At 39.3% G+C, this 22,919-nt stretch overlaps 1 protein-coding gene across 1 annotated transcript in view; it reads left to right on the top strand.

Moving 5' to 3' along the window:
• DCLK1 (doublecortin like kinase 1) overlaps positions 1-22,919 on the top strand; it is a gene marked incomplete at its 3' end in the record, with an annotated part of 486,231 nt that overhangs the window by 246,862 nt on the left and 216,450 nt on the right. The window lies entirely within an intron of this gene.

Raw genomic sequence — 22,919 nt, 5'->3', positions numbered from 1 at the left:
CTTGTGATGACATGAGGGTGCCACACAAGGGCAAGAGGGCCACCTAGGCTTTTATTAGTATAGATATTTTTGATTATATATGTAAGTTTCCTAGGACTGGTGTAACAAAGTTCTACAAACTGGGGGCTTAAGACAATAGAAATTGATTCTTGAACAATTCTGGAGGCCAAAAGTTAAAAATCAAAGTATGGGAAACACTATGCTCCCACAGGTTCTAGTTTCCAGTAATTGCCAGCAATCCTTGGCATCACTGGGCTTGTCCCAGCATCACTCTGATCTCTACCTCCATTTTCAAGTGCACTTCTCTGTGTGTACAAAATTGCTTCTTCTTATAAGGACACCAGCTGTTGAATTAGGGCCCACCCTAATCCAGCCTGACCTCATTATAACATGATGACATCTACAAAGACCCTATTTCTATGTAAGGTCACATAGTATAGGCCCCAATATATCTTTGGGAAGGACAAAATTTATTCCACCACAGATGTTGTTTGAACTTGTCCAAACTTAATTTGAACTTGAGTTACAAGTAAACTAATTTCTATTTGTTTGTTTTCACCTGTCTTTAGATTTGCATAGCTATAGTTTTATATTCATTAGTAGAATACATAAACAACAGATCTGTGACAAGGTTGCCCCTCATCTGAACTTTTATAGGTAAGGTCACCTGATGGATCAGAGGAATGAATGCTGTGGGCTGGTTTGTGCCCCTTTGACTAAGATGAAAATATATGGTCTGAATGCTACAGGTGGTTGTATTTTTAATTGAACTGCCTTGTCCAAAAGGTACTGATTTCTAGGTCTTTGTCAAATGTGCTGGAGGAGATGTCTTTTAGAATTGGCCCTTAATGTCTCTGAAAGTAGTGATTGTTTGATGAGAGTCATAGCACAGGTTTCTGTATCATTCAGCATTGTTAGAAATGCCCACTTGAAAAGCTGATGGTGCGTGAATGAAATCATATGGGAGGGAAGCTAATGCAGCAAAAGATGAGGACCCCCAAGGATTTTTACAGGAGGTAGTTTCTAAGAGGATAAAACTGAATTGGTACAAACAAAAAGTAATGCTCTGGGAATTTTTATCTTTTAAAAAAGCCAGTTCTACAAGCTTGGTTAGCATCAATGTAATTTTAACAGTAGCACATATGAAAATTAGCTTTAGTTCACTGCAGGCTTATTGTGGCTCATTTGCTGCATGTAGTGTAAGTATATCATCTATACTAATAATAGGGTAATATGAAAATTGGTCGGGATGCCCTCACGTGTAATGACCGATCAGCAGGCTGCATGCGCAGCAGGCATGGGTGGGTGGGCACTTGCAGCATCAGAGACTTACGTCACGGCGTCACAATCCATCACCAGGAGGGCCTCCACACGGGCCCCTAGCGGAGGTGCACGGAGGCCTGCCCAGGGCTAATGTGATGCTGCCTGTGTGTGTCCTTGCCCAGCACTGATGTGACGCTGCCTGCGTGCGTCCCTGCCTAGTGCTGACATGATGCTGCCTACATGTGTCCCCGCCCAGCACTGACATGACGCTGCCTGCATGTGTTCCCAGCCTGGGACATGGCAGTGGGGGGCAGTTGGGGGTGATCAGGCTGGCAGGGGGGACAGTTGGGGGCGAGCAGGCCAGCATGGATAGGCAGTTGTGGAAGATCAGGTCGGCAGGCAGAGTGATTAGGGTGATCAGGCAGGCAGGCAGATGAACAGTTAGGAGCCAGTGGTCCCGGATTGCAAGAGAGGTGTCCTAGATTGGAGAGGGTGCAGGCCAGGCTGAGGGACACCCCCTCCCATGCACAAATTTTGTGCACCGGGCCTCTAGTTCTATATAATAAAAGGCTAATATGCAAATCAACCGAACAGTGGAAAGACTGGTCGCTATGATGCACTGACTACCTGGGGACAGACGCTCAATGCAGGAGCTGCCTCCTGGTGGTCAGTGAGCTCCCACAGAGGGAGCACTGTTCAGCCAGAAGCTGGGTTCATGGCTGGTGGCGGGAGTCTCTCCTGCCTCCGCGGCAGTGCTACAGATGTTCAACTGCTGACTTAGGCTCACTCCCCATTGGGACATCCCCCAAGGGCTCCTGGACTCTGAGAGGGTAGAGACTGGGCTGAGGGACCTCCCTCCAGTGCATGAATTTTGTGCACCGGGCCTCTAGTATATTATAAAACCTTTCAGACCCTCTGATTGAAGAAGGCAACTGTTGGCTGAAATAAAAAATTTAAATTAAAAATGTCAATAAAAATTCACAAAGCTGGTATAGAAGTATAGAAGAAATTTAAACCTACCAGACCTGAGGCCCTGAACCTAACTGTCCCCTATACCTGGGCTCCTGAGCATTAAAGAGAAAAAATCAACATGATATAGAAAAATGTTAGTTACATGCAAACAAGTGGTTAGAATAAGATGGAACTTGGAGACATTGTAGAAAATAGGTCTAGGCAAAGTACCAAAAATTAGGAGTCACCAGAGATTCGGAAATTACCGAAAAATCGGTACAGCAGTCTGATAGGGTTAAATAATTGAACTCTCACATGATATTTTTTGTAAGTTTTTGACATTTATGCTTCTGAAATTCTGAAAGTTTAAAACTGCTCTAAGACTTTTGAGCTACTGTGTATGTGTCCGTGTGTGTGTGTGTGTATGTGTGTGTGCATGTGTGTGTGCATAGTGTCTCTGCAGAATGCCAATCCAGTTTCTCTCTGCACCAGACAGACCCATCTGAGTATAGGTTCTTCCTGGGTATAGGTTCTTCCTTCTAGAAGGAACATTTTCTCAGCTGCTCTATGGACCCCCATGGAATTGGGTTCCCAGGATCTGCTTGGTAAATGTCTCTAGAAATGTTTCATTCTGACCACTTTCTAGAGACTCATGTCCTGAATGAGATGAGACAAGTGATGGCCTCAGGCATCAATCACCACAGTATCCTAATTATTCTCCCGAACTCTGGGTGAAAGGAAAACAGGGTTAGAAGCTAAAGCAGTAGAAACAGGATTGGATTGAGATTAGGAGACACAGGTCTGTTCCAAGCTCTATGTCCTACTAGCTGTGTGGTCTCTAAATCTCCACACCTGCTTTCTATTCTGTAAAACACCATTTTTTCCTGGGTTGTAATGGACCTCAAATAAGATAATAAATGTAAAAGCACGTTCAAAACTGTGTTCCTTATTACTTAGTGACTGATGTTAGTGAGTGACACCTCGGCTGAAATATATCTCCTAGTGGATTGCAGCTGTACTCCATCACATAGATTCATTTGCAGGGCTTAATTGGAGGCAGATGTCACCAAGGTTTGCTTTTGGTGCTCTTGAGAATAAAAAAGTGATTATCTGTTGCTTTCTTCTCACTCTCACTTTTATTCCTATGGTGGAGTGAAGAGGAATTTAGGGCCTTTGAAGATATGCACCCTGCTCTGGAGGGAATCTCTGGAAGATTAAACCAAACTATATTTAGAACCAGTTAGACTTCTAAACTGACAATATTCAAGAGTCCCAGCCCTTATGTCCATGTTAATTTGGGTCCAAGGTTTTTAAAAATATATATATACACTTTTATTGATTTCAGAGAGAAAGGGAGAGGGAGAGAGAGATAGAAACATCAATGATGAGAGAATCATTGATTGGCTACCTCCTGCATACTCCACACTGGGGATCGAGCCTGCAACCCAGGCATGTGTTTTAACCTGGAATCGAACCATGACTGCCTGGTTTATAGGTCAACACTCAACCAGTGAGCAATACCAGCCAAGCAGGTCCAAGGGATTTTTGACAGCTCCACTGATCTGTCCTGGAGCAACTGATGATAGGAAACCACAGGTCACTGGGAACACTGGAAAGATGTTCAGAATCTGGGTAAAGACCAGGCCTCCTCACAAAGTGGTTTTTGAGTACTACTAACAAAAATTCATTATTTTATGCATCCATTTATTATTCAATACGCTAAGCTAACTTACCATGAGCCAGGCAATGTGCTGGACACAAATAATTGTAATAGTAATGCTTACATGAAATGTGACTTTTAATATTGCTTATGTTTAAAGATGTCAAAGGACAGTATGGATGGACCTAGATGGTATTATGCTAAGTGAACTAAGTCAATAAGAGAAAGACAAATATCATATGATTTTACTAGTATTTATATATAGAATTTAAAGAACAAAATAATGGAACAAAAAAATTAAAATAGACTCATAGATACAGAGAATGGGGGTTTGGGGGTTGGGCAGAAAAGGTGAAGGGATTAAGAACTACAAATTGGTAGTCAAATTGATAGTCACAAAATAGTCACAGGGATGTAAACTACAGCATAGGGAATATCGTCAGTATTGGTGCAATTACTATGTACAGTGTTAGATGGCTACTTGAAATATCGGGGGGAACACTTTGTAAAATATATAATCGTTTACCCACTATGCTGTACACCTGAAACTAATACAAAATAATGTTGACTGTAAACTGTAATTGGAAATAAAGATTTTAAAAGTTAAAACCAAAATAAATAAATGAATAAAGATGTCCAGTGATCTTAGATACTGAATTTGGATTCAGAATGCAAAAATGTTTCTTTTTTGCTCTTGTGTATTTTATCTCTTTGGGAAAAAAAATATTGTAGTAAAATGCCTAATGAATCACAAGAGACTGGTAATTATTTAAAGATTTGAAACTTTAACTGTATTATATGGCCAGTTTAAATTGAATTTATGGTTTTTTTGAGAAAAAAATGGATGGCGGAATACACAGACGGGTCCCGAGCCTTGTCCCGGAGAAGAAAGAAAGAACAGCTGAGGATCGCACCAGAAGTATTTGTTGGCGAGTTAAGGGACAGCTATACTCCAGGAGAAGGTGCGGGACTGCTGGACAGGGTTCCCCTGACCGGGCAGCCCCCACTGTTGCTGGGTCCCCTCCCAGAGCTACGGGCTCGAATACTGAGACTGTGCCATCTTGAAGGGGAAAGTGGATGTTATAGGAAGCTTGAAATTCTACAACTGCAGCACCCACCGAACAGCTGCGAGCCCCAGAACACTGGTCCAAAATTTGCACAAACACGGGGATTCAGAGGACCTCTACACTCCAACATGGAAAGGTCAGATTTTGCCTGGGATAAGGAGAGAGAGAACTACATAACCAGACATCTGGAGAAGAGAGACCATGGGGAGACAAAGAAACAGCCCTCATATGAAAGAAAAGCAGGCATCACCAGAAAAGGAAGTAAATGAAATAGAGGCAAGCAACCTGTCAGAGAAAGAATTCAGAGAAATAGTCATAAGGTGGCTGAAAAGAATGGAAGACAAATTTGACAATATGAGTAAGAACCAAGAAGAAATGTAAAATGACATCTCTGCTGTAAAGAACTCAATAGAAAGCATCAAGAGTAGACTAGAAGAAGCATCAGTGAGCTAGAAAACAAGGTGGGGAAAAATACCCAAGTAGAACAGCTTCTAGAAAGAAAAATTAAAAAGCAGGAGGAGAGCCTAAGGGAACTTTGGGACAACACAAAACAAAACAACATCCGCATAATAGGGGTTCCAGAAGGAGAGGAAACTGAGCAAGGAATAGAAAACCAGTTTGAAGAAATAATGACAGAAAACTTCCCTGATATAGGGAAGAAAAAACCCACACAAATCCAAGAAGATCACAGAGTCACAAGCAAAATGAACCCCAAAAGATCGATGCCAAGGTACATTATAATTAAATTGGCAAACACCAACGACAAAGTAAGAATCTTAAAAGCGGCCAGAGAGAGACAGAAAGTTACATACAAAGGAACCCACATCAGACTACCAACTGATTTCTCAACAGAAACTCATCAGGCCAGAAGGGAATGGAATGAAATATACAAAGTCATGCAAAGGAAGGATCTGTATCCAAGAATACTGTACCCAGCAAGGCTATCAATCAAAATTGAAGGTGAAATCAGGAGCTTCACAGACAAAAAAGGACTAAGGGAACTTATTATCAACAAACCAGTAATGCAAGAAATGCTAAAGGGTCTGCTGTAAAAAAAAAAAAAAAAAAGAAATAGGAAGCAAAGAAGGAACACAGGGGTAAAGAATAAAAATGGCGACAAATAAGTACTTATCAATAATAACTTTAAATGTAAATGGATTAAATGCCCCAAGCAAAAGACATAGGGTAACTGATTGGATAAGAAAACAAGACCCATATATCTGCTTTCTATAAGAAACCCACCTCAGAAAAAAAAGACACACACAGACTGGAGGTGAAGGGATGGAAAAAGCTTTTCCAGGATAATGGAAATGAAAAAAAGCTGGGGTAGCAATACTTATATCTGAAAAATTAGATCTCAAAGTGAAGGACATAACAAGAGATAAGGAAGGCCACTTCATAATACTAAAGGGAACAATCCAACAAGAAGAAATAACTCTGGTAATTATATATGCACCCAATACAGGAGCACAAAAATACATAAAAAATCTCCTGGAGGATATCAAGGGAGAGATTGACAGCAATACAATCATAGTAGGAGACTTTAATACCCCACTGACACCATTGGACAAATCCTCTAAACAAAAAAATCAGTAAAGAAACATCAATCCTAAATGACTCACTAGACCAGCTGGAATTAATTGACAACTTCAGAACATTTCACCCCAAAGCAACAGAACATACATTCTTCTCAAGAGCACATGGATCATTTTCAAAGATAGACCATATGCTGGGACATAGGCAAAGTCTCTTCAAGTTAAAAAAGATAGAAATCATATCAAGCATCTTCTCAGATCATAGTGGCATAAAACTGGAAATCAACTACAATAAAAACAATCCAAAAAAAAATCAAACACATTGAGACTAAACAGCATGCTATTAAACAATGACTGGGTTACCAGAGACATCAAGGAAGGATTAAAAAGCATCATGGCAACAAATGACAATGAAAACACAACAATCAAATATCTATGGAACACAGTGAAAGCAGTCTGGAGAGGGAAGTTCATAGCTCTACAAGCCTACTGCAAAAAATAAGAAACAATGGTAATAAATTACCTAACCCTACAACTCAAAGAGTTAGAAGAGAGCAACAAGAAAAGCCCAGTGTAAGCAGAAGGAAAGAAATAATAAAGATCAGAGCAGAGATAAACGACATAGAGACCAAAGAAACAATACAAAAGATCAACAAAACCAAGAGCTGGTTCTTTGAAAGGATAAACAAGATTGATGAACCTCTAGCCAGGCTCACCAAGAAGCAAAGAGAGAGGACCCAAATAAACAAAATCAGAAATGAAAGAGGTGAAATAAAAACAGACCCCACTGAAATACAAAGGATTGTTTAAAAAATACTATGAACAACTCTATTCCAACAAACTGGACAACCTGAAGAAATGGACATATTCCTGGAAAAATATAACATTCCAAAACTCAATCAGGAAGAATCTAAACAGCTCAATAGGCCAGTAACTATGAAAGAAATTGAAGCAGTCATCAAAATCTTCCGGCAAACAAAAACCCGGGGCCAGATGGCTTCACTGGGGAGTTTTACCAAACATTCAAAGAAGAACTAAAACTTATCCTGCTCAGACTATTCCAAAAAATTCAAGAGGAAGGAATACTTCCAAGCTCCTTCTAGGAAGTCAGCATCACCCTAATACCAAAACCAGATAAAGACAGCACAATAAAAGAGAATTACAGGCCAATATCCCTCATGAACATAGATGCCAAAATCCTCAACAAAATTCCAGCAAATTGGCTCCAACAGTACATCAGAAAGATCATACACCATGACCAAGTAGGATTTATCCCAGGAATGCAAGGATGGTACAATATCTGCAAATCAATAAACGTGATACATCACATAAACAAATTGAGAGATATAAATCACATAATCATATCAATTGATGCAGAAAAAGCATTTGACAAAATCTAACACCCTTTGTTGATAAAAACTCTCAACAAGGTGGGAATAGAAGGATCATACCTCAACATAATAAAAGCTATATATGATAAATCCACAGCCAACATCATACTCAATGGGCAAAAACTAAAACCATTTCCCCTAAGAACAGGAACAAGACAGGGATGCCCACTCTCACCACTCCTGTTTGACATAGTACTGGAAATATTAGCCATTGAAATTAGACAAGAAGAAGAAATAAGAGGCATCCAAATTGGAAAAGAATAAGTAAAGCTGTCCTTATTTGCAGATGACATGATATTGTACATAAAAAACCCGAAAGACTACATCAAAAATTAATAGACTTAATAAATGAATTTGGCACTGTAGCAGGATACAAAATTAACGCCAAGAAATCTATAGCATTTCTATACACCAATAGTGAACTTACAGAAAGAGAGACTAAAAAAGCAATCCCATTTACCATCACACCAAAAAAAATTAAGATACCTAGGAATAAACTTAACTAAATAGGTAAAAAACCTATATGCAGAAAACTACAGCACACTGAAAGAAGAGATAGAGGAAGACGTAAACAGATGGAAGAACATACCATGTTCATGAATTGGTAGAATCTACATCATTAAAATGTCCATACTACCTAAAGCAATCTATAGATTCAATGCACTCCCCCATTAAAATACCAATGGCATATTTCACAGACCTAGAAAGATCTCTCCAAAAATTCATCTGGAATAAAAAAAGTCCCCGAATAGCCATAGCAATCCTGAGAAAGAAGAATAAAGTAGGAGGGATCTCAATAGCAGATTTCAAGCTGTATTACAAAGCCACTGTTCTCAAAACATCCTGGTACTGGCACAAGAACAGACATATAGACAGACCAATGGAATAGAATAGAGAATCCAGATATCAACCCAAACCATTATCTCAATTAATATTTGATGAAGGAGGCATGAACATACAATTGAGCAAGACAGTCTCTTCATTAAATGGTGTTTGGAAAATTGGACAGATACATGCAAAAAAATGAAACTAGATCACCAACTTACACCCTACAGAAAAATAAACTCAAAATGGATACAGGACTTAAACATAAGACGGGAAACCATAAAAATACTAGAGCAATTCACAGGCAGCAAAATCTCAGACATATGCCAAAAAAACTTCACTGATACTGCCTCTAGGGCAATGGGAGCTAAAGAGAAAATAAACAAATGGGACTACATCAAAATAAGAAGCTTTTTCACAGCAAAAGAAACCATCAACAAAACAACAAGAAAGCCCACTGTATGGGAGAACATATTTGCAAATGTTATCACTGATAAAGTTTTAATCTCCAACATCTACAGGCAACTTATACAACTTAATAAAAGGAAGATAAATGATCCAATAAAAAATGGGTAACGGACTTAAATAGAATCTTTTTGAAAGAAGACAGAAGAAGGCCAAGAGACACATGAAAACATGCTCAAAGTCACTGATAATGTGAGAGATGCAAATAAAAATGACAATACAGTACCATCTCACACCTGTCAGAATGGCTATCATCAACAAATCAACAAAGGACAAGTGTTGGCGAGGATGGAACCCTCGTGCACTGCTGGTGGGAATGCAGACTGGTGCAGCCACTGTGGAGAACAGTATGGAGTTACCTCAGAAAACTAAAAATGGAACTACCATTTGCCCCAACAATCCCACTCCTCAGAATATATCCTAAGAAACTAGAAACACCAGTCAGAAAGGATATATGCACCCCTATGTTCATAGCAGCACAATTTACAATAGCTAAGATTTGGAAACAGCCTAGGTGCCCGTCAGCAGATGACTGGATCAGAAAACTGTGGTACATCTACACAATGGAATACTATGCTGCCATAAAAAGGAGGAATTCTTAACCATTTGCAGCAACCTGGATGGAACTGGAGAACATTATGCTAAGTGAAATATGCCAGTCAATGAAAGAAAAATTCCACATGATCTCACTCATTTGTGGATAATAAAGAACATTATAAACGGATGAACAAAAAGATAGATACAGAGACAGTAAAGCATCAAACAGACTGTCAAATTACAGCAGGAAGGTTAGGGAGAGGTGAGGGAGATAAGAGATCAACTGAAGGACTTGTATGCATGCATATAAACATAACCAATGGACGTAAAACTCTGGGGGGTGAGGGCATGTATGGAAGTGGGGTGGGGGGGCAATGGTAAGATATGTACACATATAATACCTTAATAAAAAGGAAAAAAATAAAATAATATGAAAAAAGAATCAAATTGAATTTATGTGCATATTTCTTTAAAATGTGTGGCAGTTTATGCTGAAAAATTTTGTTGATTTAATATGTTAATTACAGAAATGTACAGTTCTTTTAAAAAACACACATTAGTGCTGTCTTATTTAATAATTGCCAAGTTTCTGTGACATTTCAGTGTTGTACAGAAAATCTGGTATAATCAGTCCTTATTGCATTGATTATGGAATGAAGCCTGATGTTTGAAATAGAGGGTTTTGTTTCAAATGGAAAACACACTGGCTAATGTGCTTTGCTCTTATTAGCAAGTTCTCAATTGCCTCTTAGGAGTGGAAAAACCACAGGGGTTCTGGAGACTGTCTCCATCTTAGCTACATTTTAGCTCATGCATAAGTATAAAATTTCCCAGAATACAGTGATATTTTCAGTTTTAATCCACTGCGAAGCTATGGAGACATACAGAATATTATACTTTGAAGACAGAATCTAACTCAAGGACATCTAGTTCCTTTGCCACATAGATGATTTTCTACTTTAGAAATCATGATATTATATAACATATGCAATCTTTTCATTATACTTTCTCTTCTGGTCCTCATGAGCTTCTTTTTATTGTATTCAGTATCAGTGACCCCTGAATTACTGCTGTAGACAAACCCTACAAAATGTAACATTGAAAATGAATCCTGTACATTAAGAGTCTTGGAGATCATCAGCTCACCCTCCCTTCCAATACACAAGTCCTCCCCACAGCATTGCAACCATTGTTCTTTTATCTTCAACTAGAATCCCTGTTTCTGGAAGCTTACAACTTATTCCACTGTCCACCAGTGCTGATTTTTAATAAGTTCTTTTTTATGTTGAGCCCTAATTAATCTCTCTCTAGCTTGTACACAGTGGTCCCTAGTCTTCCCTCCAGAATAATAAATACCACCTACTGACTTCAGTCTTAGATGATGAGCTTTCCCCCTAGTCCTTGGGATGATCTAAGTCATTCACTATAAACTATTTTATTTTTCTTTCCCTCTAGACATTTCCTCGGGAATGTCCAGCCCGAGGGAAGTATAAGGCCGACAAATCATTTGGTCTGGCCAAGGCATTATTGTAACTCATCTTCTCCCTTTTGTTCTCTCACCTTTAAAGAAAGAAGAGTCTTTTCCTTCATAAAAGCAATGATAGTGTTCTTGATTTTGTGTTCCTTCTTCTTTGTAACTTGCCTCATCAGCTCTCCTTTCCTCTTGTTTTTGTGGATTCGTTGTTTTATCCTATCTTTATTGCCTCTTACTCGTCAACCTGTGGCCATGCCTTTATTTCTCTTATCCTAAAAGACCCTTCAGTCATCTCTATCATCTTATCAAACTACAATGCCCTTTATGTCTCTGCAAAAAGCTTTTTATTTTTTATTTAAGTTTTTTATTGTTGAAAGTATTATATACATCTCCCTTTTCCCCCATTGCCAACAGTTTTTTAAAAAGTTACTGTCCTAGAGGCTCAGTTCCTATACCTTTGGGTAAATGATACTTTGAAAACACAAGAATTATGAGGGTTTTTTCATGTAAACAATATCTTCCACTATCCTTTTAAATTTGTACAGTGGCAGAAGTTCTTCTTTTGCCAATGGGTACTTGGACAATCTCAAGGCTTTTCTGCTCCCTTTTATGAGGGTAAAAAGTGTTATGGACTTTTTTAGCTACAAATCACCATGTTGATTCATAACTGAAAATATCCAGTCCTAGACAGTATCATTCAAAATTGAAGTTCTTTCTCCATACCTATCTAAGGCTCGATGTAGTAAAAGGAAAATGGTCAGGTTGATGCCTTCTCTCTTTCTCACTCACCTCCTCCCCGTGGTTTTTGATCCTTTCAGGATTGGAATAGCTGACGTAGGAGTTGGGTGGGTGATGACGAAGGGGAGTAGAAGGTCCATACCTGACTGTACCGTTGTCAGATGGTTTCGGGCTCTTTGGGCCAGCAGATGTTACATAGAGCCAGCTTCTCTTATGGGGTGTTCATAGTTCTTCAGGGACTCTCACTGGGAACTTTCCAATATTACTTTCTTTATGTCATCAATTCTGTTTCTTCCAGCTTTGGATATTTCTCCCTCTATTTGTTTTCAAAAGCTCTCCCTGTTGGCTTCAGGTGATCTTTTTGGGGATAATTTAAATTAGATTCATGCCAACTCTGTCAGATTAATCAAAGCACTCATATGTCCTTTGCACCAGCCCATGTATTCAATGCACCCAAGTTGCCTTCATACTGCTGCCAGAGGTTTGAGGATGAGAGCCAAACATTCAAACATCAGTTGCCTGTATCCCTCTACCCATACACAACAATGACCAAGCTCTTCAAATCTCCTAGTGAAGCACCAACTGAACCAAAAGGAAGGAAGTCCCCTTTTTTAGAATAAGGAAATTCACAGCACAGCTCTCTCTAAAGAAAACCTTACCAATCTTCTTTCTCTGTAATAACTTAAGCCTTTTATACCTTTGGGTGGGTAAGAAAAATAAGGCCTGTAATTTTTTGCTTACATCTACTTTGAAATTTGCATCTCACAATTCACTTTAGTATCTAATTTACAGCCCTTTGGGTTTTGGGTAAAAATATCAATTTGAAATCCCCTTATATTTGTGCCCTACTCCTACCACATATAAAATTGTTCAATTATACAAAGATTATCTTCTAATTATTATATCCAATATTCTCATTTTTACCCTTCTTCCACCTCAACTTCTTTGTAGCATTTGACATTTTTGATGATTCTGTCCTTGAAATTCTCTCCGTTTTGTCCTTCATGGTGTTTTGCTGTCCTGGCCTTATGCCCACCTCCTCGACTATTCCTGATCTTTTTTTTCAGTTGTGTTCTTGTTCCATATATACCTTAATAATTGTTCCCTAAGATTCATTCCCCAATCTTTTTTTTCTACTTAATTACTCTATTCCTAGCCAAGTTCATCTACCTTAATGGTTTCAGCAATGATGGTGATGGTAGACAGTGATGGTGACAAATGGCAACCAGATGGTATGCAATAAGCAAAACCTTTGAAGTATGTATAATTTTCCCAATTTTACAATTAAGGAAATTAAGGCTTTGATGATAAATTTGTCTAAGACCACACAGCTAGTTAGTGTTGAAGGCAGAGTTCAAAGCCAAGTTTGTTTATATTTGACAACACACTCAGTCTCTAAGTATACCTCCTCTCAAATCTGTATCTCTAACTCTGACTCTTCTCATAAGCTCCAGAACCACATTTCCAACTCTCTGTTATTAACTTTTTTATGATTATTTCACAGCATGTGAAATGTAACACACCCCACAGCTGAACTAGTCTTGTTATTCATTTATTTATTTTTATTAAATTTATTGGGGTGACATTGGTCAACATGAACATATAGGTTTCAGGTGTGTATTTCTATGTTACAATATCTATATACTGCACCATGTGCCCACCACACAAAGTCAAATCTTCTCCTGTCACCATATATTAGGATCCGCTTTTCCCCCCACCCCCTTTTCTCTGGCAATCACCACACTGCTGTTTGTACTCATAAGTTTCAGTTTTATATTCCACAGATGAGTGAAATCATATGGTTCTTACTTTTTTATGACTGAATTATTTCACTTAGCATAATGGTCTCAAGGTCCATCCATGTTGTTGCAAATGGCACTATTTCATCCTTTCTTATGGCTGAGCAGTATTCCATTGTGTGTATGTATGACATCTTCTTTATACAGTCTTCCATCACAGAACACTTTGGTTGTTTCCATGTCTTGGCCACAGTGAATAATGCTTCAATAAATATAGGGCGTATATATCATTGTGAACACATGATTTTGAGTTATTTGGGTATATACCTAGGAGAGGGATTGCTGGGTGGTATGGTATGGTAGGTCTATTCTTAATTTTTTGAGGGATCACCAGACTGCTTTCCATAATGATTGTACCAGTCTGCATTCCCACCAGCAGTGAGTGAGGGTTTCCTTTTTTCCACAACCTCTTCAACACTTATTGTTTGTCTTGTTGATAATGGCCACTCTAATAGGTTTGACATTGTATCTCATTGTAGTTTTTTAAAATATATTTATTTTAGAGAGAGGGATGAAGACATAGAAATATCCATGAGAGAAAAACATTGATTGGCTGCCTCCTATTGGGGATCCAGCCCACAACATGGCATGGGCACTGACTGGCAATTAAATGGTGACCTCCTGGTTCATGGGTGGATACTCAACCACTGAGCCACACTGTCCAGGCTCATTGTAGTTTTTATTTGCATTTCCCTAATTGCCAGTGAACATCATTTCATATATCTACTGGCTGGTCTTAGGTCTTCTTGGGAGAGATGTCTATTTAGGTCCTCTGCCCACTTTTTGATTGGACTGTTTGTTTGGTGTTGAGTTTTATGAGTTCTTTATATATTTTGGAAATTAAACCTTTGTCAGAGCTACTGTTTGCAAATATCATCTTCCATCTGGTTAGCTGCCTCTTTGTTCTGTTGTCAGTTTCTTTTGTTGTGCAGAAGCTTTTTAGTTTTATACAGTCCCATTCATTTATTTTTGCCTTTACTTCCCTGCCTTTGGGGTCAAGTTCAAAAAATGTTCTCTATGACAAGGTCCATAAATTTGGTACCTACATTTTCTTCTATGTAACTTATTGTTTTGGGTCTTATATTTAAATCTTTGATCCATTTTGAATTAAATTTTGCACATGGGGACAAACTCTAATCCAATTTCATTAATTTGTGTGGCTTTCCAGTTTTCCCAGCACCATTTATTGAAGAGATTATCTTTTCTTTTAATTTAACTTTTTTTATTATTTAAAGTATTACATAAGTCTCCCTTCTCTCCCATTGACCTCTTCCCAGCTGCTTCCACCCAGCAGCACATGCCCCCCAGCACTCCCATACTGTCTGTGTCTATTGGTTATGCTCATATGCATGCATACAAGTCTTTTGGTTTATTTCTAACCCCTCCCCCCTTCCCTGCCTTCCCTCTTAGGTTGGCCAGTCTGTTCCATGCTTCTGGCTTTATTTTTGTTCATCAATTTATATTGTTCATTATATTGAGTGAGGTCATATGACATTTACTAGTATCTTTCTCCAACTGGCTTATTTTGCTTAACATAATGCTCTCCAGGTCCATCCATGCTGTTGCAAATGGTAAGAGTTTCTTCTTTTTTTACAGCATCCACTGTGTAGAAGTACCACAGTTTTTTAATCCACTCATCTGCTGATGTGCACTTAGGCTGTTTCCAAATCTTAGATATTGTAAACTAGAGGCTCAGTGCATTAAATTCATGCATGGGGGGAGGGGAGGTGTCCCTCTCCAATCTGGGATCCCTCGAGGGATGTCTGACTGCCCATTTAGACCTGATCCTGGTAGGATTGGGCCTAAACGGGCAGTCGAACATCCCTTTCACAATCCAGGATTACTGGCTTCCAATTGCTCACTGGCCTGCCTGCCTGATTCCTCCTAACCACTTCTGCCTGCCAGCCTGATCACCCTCTAACCACTCCCCTGCGAGCCTGATCAACACCTAACTGCTCCGCTGCCTGCCCGAGTACTCCTAACTGCCCTCCCCTGCCAGGCTGGAAACCCCTAACTGCCCTTCCCTGCTGGCCAGGTTGCCCCTAACTGTCCTCCCTTGCAGGCCTGGTGGCCCCCAACTACCCTCCCTTGCTGGCCCAGTCACCCTTAACTTCCCTCCCTTGTCAACCTGCTTGCCCCTAACTGCCCTCCCCTGCCAGCCTGGTCGCCCCCAACTGTCCTCCTCTGCAGGCCTGGTCACCCCTAACTGCCCTCTCCTTCTGGCCTGGTCTCCCCCAACTGCTGTCCCATACAGGATTGGTCCCCCTAACTGCCCTCCCCTGCAGGCCTGGTCCCTCCCAACTGCCCTCCCCTGCAGACCTGGTCCCTCCCAACTGCCTTCCCCTGCAGGCCTGGTCACCCCCAACTTCCAGCCCCTGCAGGCCTGGTCGGCCCTAACTGCCCTCCCCTGCATGCCTGGTCCCCCCCAAGTGCCCTCCTCTGCAGGCCTGGTCCCTCCCAACTGCCCCCCCCTCCGCATGCCTGGTCCCCCACAACTGCCCTCCCCTGCAGGCTTGGTCACCCCCAACTGCCCTCTTCTGCAGCCCTGGTCCCCGCCCCAATGCCCTCCACTGCTGGCCTGATTTCCCACAACTGCCCTATCCTGCTGGCCATCTTGTGGTGGCCATCTTGTGTCCACATGGGGGCAGCCATCTTTGACCACATGGGGGCGGCCATCTTTGACCACATGGGGGTGGCCATCTTTGACCACATGGGGGCAGCCATCTTATGTGTTGGAGTGATGGTCAATTTGCATATTACTCTTTTATTAGATAGGATTGTGCTTCTATGAACATACGGGTGCAATATCTTTTCTGATTGGTGTTTCTGATTTCTTGGGATATATTCCTAGAAGTGAGATCACTGGGTCAAATGGGAGTTTCATTTTTAATTTTTTGAGGAAACTCTATACTGTTTTCCACAGTGGCTGCACCAGTCTGCATTCCCACCAGCAGTGCACCAGGGTTTCTTTTACTCCACATCTTCCCCAGCACTTGACTTTGTTGATTTGTTGATGATAGCCGTTCTGACTGGGATAAGTTGGTACCTCATAGTCGTTTTAATTTACATCTCTCAGATGATTAGTGACTTTGAACATGTTTTCATGTCTCTTGGTCTTCTCTATGTCCTCTTTTGAAAAGTGTCTATTTAGGTCCTTTGCTCATTTTTGATTGGGTTACCTTCCTTTTGTTAAGTTGTATGAGTTCCCTATAAATTTTGAAGATTAAACTCTTATCAGAGATAACATTGGTAAATATGTTCTCCCATGCAGTGTGATTTCTTATTGTTCGTTGATGGTTTCTTTTGTTGTGCAGAAGTTTTTATTTTGATGTAGTCATATTTGTTTATTTTCTCCTTAGTTTCCATTGTCCTAGGAGCTGTATTGGTAAATGTATTGCTACTACCTATGTCTGATATTTTGTTGCCTATGGATTCTTCTAAGATTTTTATGATTTCCCATCTTAAGTTTAAATCCTTTATCCATTTTGAATTTATTTTTGTTTATGGTGTGAGTTAGTGGTCTAGTTTCATTTTTTTGCATGTATCTGCCCAGTTTTCCCAACGCCATTTATTGAAGAGACTGTCTTGACTCCATTATATGCTCTTGCCTCCTTTGTCAAATATTAATTGAGCATAATGGCTTGGGTTGATTTCTGGGTTCTTGGTTCTGTTCCATTGGTCTATATGTCTGTTCTTGAGCCAGTACCATGCAGTTTGAGTACAGTGGCTTTGTAATATAGCTTGATTTCTGGTATTGAGATCCCTCCAACTTTGTTCTTCTTTCTCAGGATTGCTGTGCCTATTCAGAGTCATTTTTTATTCCCTATGAATTTTTGGTGAGTTTGCTCTATGTCTGTGAAATATGCCATTGGTATTTTAATGGGGATTGCATTGAATCTATAGATTGCTTTGGGTAGTATGGACATTTTAATGATGTTGATTCTACCAATCCATGAACACAGTATATTCTTCCATTTGTTTATGTCTTCCTCTATCTCTTTTTTCAATGTCCTGTAGTTTTCTGAGTACAGGTCTTTTATGTCCTTAGTTAAATTTATTCCTAGGTATCTTAATTTTTTTGGTGCATTGATAAATGGGATTGTTTTATTAGTTTCTCTTTCTCTGTGTTCATTACTGATGTATAAAAAAGCCATAGATTTCTGGGTGTCAGTTTTGTATCCTGCTATATTGCCGAATTTATTTATTAAGTCTAGTAGTTTTTTGATGGAGTCTTTAGTGTTTTCTATGTACAATATCATGTCACCTGCGAATAATGACAGTTTTACTTGTTCTTTTCCATTTGGATGCCTTTTATTTCTTCTTCTTGTCTGATCACTATGGCTAGCTGTACTATGTCAAACAGGATTGGTGAAAGTGGGCAACCTTGTCTTGTTCCTGTTCTTAGAGGAAATGGTTTTAGTTTTTGCCCATTGAGTATCATGCTGGCTGTAGGTTTTTCATATAAAGCTCTTATTATGTTGAGGTATAACCCCTCTATTCCTACTTTGCTGGGAGTTTTTAACAAGAAAGGGTGTTGGATTTTGTCAAATGCTTTTTCTGAATCAATTGATATGATTATGTGATTTTTGTCTCTCAATTTGTTTATGTGATGTATCACATTTCTTGGTTTGTGGATATTGTACCAGCCTTGCATCCCCAAAATAAATCCCACTTGGTCATGGTATATGATCTTTCTAATGTAATACTGAATCTGATTTGCTAGAATTTTGTTGAGTATTTTAGCATCTATGTTCATCAGGAATATTGGCCTGTAATTCTCTTTATTTGTATTGTCTTTATCTAGTTTGGGGATTAGGGTAATGCTGGCTTTATAGAAAGAATTTGGAAGTATGCCTTCCTCGAATTTTTTTTGGAATAGTCTGAGAAGGATAGGTTTTAGTTCTTCTTTCAATGTTTGGTAAAACTCCCCTGTGAAGCCATCTAGACCAGGGCTTTTGTTTGCTGGAAGTTTTTTGATTACTATTCAATTTCATTTGTAGTTATGGCCTATTCAGGTTTTTTTTTAATTCTTTTTGATTTAGTTTTGGAAGATTGTATTTTTCTAAGAATATGTCCATTTTGTCTAGATTGTCCAGTTTGTTGGAGTAGAGTTATTTGTATTTTTTTTTTAATAATCCTTTGTATGTCTGTGGTTTTGGTTGTTGTTTCACCTCTTTCATTTCTGGTTTTGTTTATTTGGGTCCTCTCTCTTTGCTTTTTGGTGAGCCTGGCTAGAGGTTCATCAATCTTGTTTATCCTTTAAAAGAACTAGCTCTTTTTTTTTTATTAATCTTTTGTATTGTTTCCCTTTTCCTTTTTTTTTCTTCTCTATTTTGTTTATTCCCACTCTGATCTTTTTTATTTCCTTCTTCCTCCTTACTCTGGGCTTTTCTTTTTGCTCTCTTTCTAATTCTTTAAGTTGTAGGGTTAGATAATTTATTACCATTTTTCTTGTTGTTTTTGTTGGTCTGTTTGTTTGTTTTTGAGGTTGGCCTGTAGAGCTATGAACTTCCCTCTCAGAACTGCTTTTATTGTGTCCCATAGATTTTGGGTTGTTGTGTTTTCAATGTCATATGTTTCCATGATGCTTTTTATTTCTTCTTTGATCTCTTTGGTAACACAATCATTGTTTAATAGCATGCTATTTATCCTACAAGTGTTTCATTGTTTTTATTGTAGTTGATTGCTAATTTTATGCCATTGTGATCTGAGAAGATGCTTTATATGATTTACATCTTCTTGAATTTGAGGAGACTTTGTCTGTGTCCCATTATGTGGTCTATCTTTGAAAATGTCCCGTGTGCGCTTGAGAAGAATGTATATTCTGTAGCTTTGTGGTGAAATGTTCTGAAGATGTCAAATAATTCCATCTGATCTAGTGAGTCATTTAGGTTTGCTGTTTTTCTTTGCTGATTTTTTGTTTAGAGGATTTATCCAGTGGTGTCAATGGGTTATTAAAGTCCCCTACTATTATTTTATTGCTGTCGATCTCTCCCTTGCTATCTTCCAGAAGTTTTTTTTATGTATTTGAGTGCTCCTATATTGGGTGCATATATGTTTACCAGAGTTATATCATCTTGTTGAATTCTTCCCTTCAGTATTATGAAGTGGCCCTCCTTATCTCTTGTTATGGCCTTCACTTTGATGTCTATTTTGTTAGATATAAGTATTGCTACCCCAGCTTTATTTTCATTTTCATTTGCCTGAATTTTTTTCCCATCCCATCACTATCAGTCTGTGTGAGTTCTTTGTTCTGAGGTGGGTCTTAGACAACAAATATATGGGTCATGTTTTTTTTATCCATTCAGCTACCTTATGTCTTTTGACTTGAGCATTTAATCCATTTACATTTAAGGTTATTATGGACTAGAGGCCCGGTGCATGAAAATTCATGCACTGAAGGGGGGGTCCTCAGCCCAACCTGCCCCCTCTCACAGTCCAGGAGCTGTCAGGGGCGCGAGGTGACCTGGTGATCAGGGGAAGGCGATGCCCCCATCATACCTCTGCTGCTGCCACTGCTGGCAGTGCAAGCCTCGGCTGGCCCTGGTTACCTGAGCCTCAGGCAGCCGACATCCAAGGCTTGCCTGCGCCTCAGGCCCTCCCTGGGTGGCTGGGGACTGAGGGGACTGGGGGTCTCTGGAGGCAGGTTCACAGAGTGGCCAGACCCGCCTGGGGGCAGGCCCAGCTGTGCTGCGTGCCTGCCGCCCCCGCGGTGCTGAGGAGACTGGGTGCCACCATCTTCTGGCTGTAGACACCGCCAACTTTGAGGGCGTGGCAGTCAATTAGCATATTCCCTCTTTATTAAATAGGATAGGTACTTGATTGTTGCCATTTTTATTCTCTATCGCTGTCTTCCTTCTTCCCTTTCCATGTCTTCTTTTTAGCAGTTCCTTTAGTATTTCTTGCATTGCTGGCTTGGTGGTAATAAAGTCTCTTACCCTTTTTTTTTAAATCTTTGAAGCTCCTGATTTCACCTTTAATTTGAATGATAGCCTTGTTGGGTATAGTATTCTGGGATTCAGTCTCTTGCTTTGCATCACTTTGTACATTTCATTCCATACCTTCTGGCCTAATGTGTTTCTGTTGAGCAATCAGCTGACAGTCTAATGGGAGATTTCTTGTAAGGAACTTTCTGTCTCTCTTTGGCAGCCTTTAAGATTTTTTCTTTGTTGTTGAGTTTTCCAATTTAATTATGATGTGTCTTGGTGTCAGTCTTTTTGGTTTCATCTTGTTTGGGAGTCTGTGTGCTTCTTGGACTTTTGTGACTTTTTTTTTCCCCAAACTAGGAAGTTTTCTGTCATTATTTCTTCAAACAGGTTCTCTATTCCTTGATTCACTTCCTCTCCTTCTAGTGCTCCTATTATGTGGCTGTTGTTTTGTTTCATGTTTCCCCAAAGCTCCGTTAGGCTCTCTTCCTGCTGTTTAAGTTTTTTTGTTTTGTTTTTCTTTGAGTTGCTGTTCTGCTTGGGTGTTTTTTCCTACCTTGTCTTCTAGCTCGCTGATGTGGTCCTCAGCTCCTTCTAGTCTACTGCTGATGCTTTCTATTGTGTTATTTACTGAAGATATATCATTCTTCATTTCTCCTTGGTTCTTCTTCATTTCCTCTTGATTATTACACATGCTGTTGAATTTGTCTTCCATCCTTTTCAGCATCCTTATGACCATTGCTCTGAATTCTTTCTCTGACAAATTGCTTGCCTCCATTTCATTTATTGCCTTTCTGGTGATTCCTCCTTTTCTTTCTTATGGGGGTTGTTTATTTGTCTCTCCATTTTTGCTATTTCTTTGTGATTGTTTCTATGTATTAGGTCACACTGCTGTGCCAGCAGATTGTTTGAGTTTGTCTTACATAGTATATCTTTTGTGGGACCCATGGTGCAACCCCTGTGGTCTTCTTGGCTGGGTATTCTAGAGAAGCCCCCTACTTTGGATATTTGGGTTTTGAGTGTTGTTGTTTGTGGATGGAGTCTCCTTTCAAGGTGTCTGGTTATGTGGCTCACTCTATACCAGTTTGACCAAACAGCACAAAATACAACTTGACAAGACATCACACAAAGGGAACAAACCTGAATGTACTCATGACACCGATGACCCCAATAAAAGTGACCACCAGAGAAAAGAGAATTAGGATAGAGGAAAGAGAGAAAAGATGATATTGAGGAAAGAAAAAAAGGTAAGAGAGAAAAGAAAATGGGCAGAAAACAACGCAAAACAAACAGATAAACCAAAAAGTGCAAAAAACAAACACCCAGGAAATGGGTGGTACAGAATCGGTAGAGACAGAGCTTCTATATAGAACGTAAGTTTAAGGAATTGTATGAATAGGGGAAGGATCACAGTTCAGTATAGAGTAGGTAGAAAGAGAATGAGTGGATAAGGGGAGAAGAAAAAGAAAATAATAATAATAATAAAAATTTAAAAAATAAAAATATAAAACAAATAATATACATATATTTATATTTCAATTTATCTATTCATTTAGCCATCCATTTTTGGAAAAGGAGAATAGAGGAGAGAGCAGGTAGGCTTGAGTTTATTGAATGAAACTAATTAAACAATTGGGAGAAGAAGAGATCAAGAAAGGAGAGCAAAACCAAGAATAAAGAAATGACTAGCGAAGAAAGAGAAAGAAGAAGAGTATTGGACTTTGAGCAGGGGAGAAGCAATTAGATATATGATAAGCCAACAGAGACTACAGTAATAATAACATGTCAATAAACAGGATAAAGAAGATCAATTTTTAACAAGAGGTAAAAATAAAGGAAAGAGAAAAACTAAAGCAGGGACAGGAGAGGGGAAAACAGGATGAAAAGGGGATAATAGGGGAAGAAAAGGGTGGAAAATAAAATAACAATAAAAAATAGAATGAAGAAAAAATAATACAAAAAAACAAATGGAAAAATACAGAAAAAAAATTAAATAAAAGATAAAAAAGTGAAGTGTCATTAACTTCAGCTAGTTTTGAATGCCCAATGGGGGCTGGTTTAAGACCCCACTCTTCTGTTCTGCTTGCCACTTCTCAGTTTCCTATTAGGTAGTCAGGAATGTGTTGAAGTTCCAAGTGATCCACCACTGCTCTCTTTGTATCTATCTCCACAGCCTTGGCTGCAAAAAGGCAGGACCAATCTGCCTGCTTTGTCGGTCTGCCTGATGTCAATCTTAATCTCTCAAGTGTCTGTTTCTGACAAGGGCTTTAGTTGTGGGTAGTGCTGTA

The sequence above is a fragment of the Cnephaeus nilssonii genome, assembly GCF_951640355.1.
Source record: "Cnephaeus nilssonii genome assembly, chromosome: 8".
NCBI classification, from domain to species: domain Eukaryota; kingdom Metazoa; phylum Chordata; class Mammalia; order Chiroptera; family Vespertilionidae; genus Cnephaeus; species Cnephaeus nilssonii.
The sequence above is the reverse complement of the archived record's forward strand: the minus strand, read 5'-3'. Positions and strand labels throughout refer to the sequence as shown.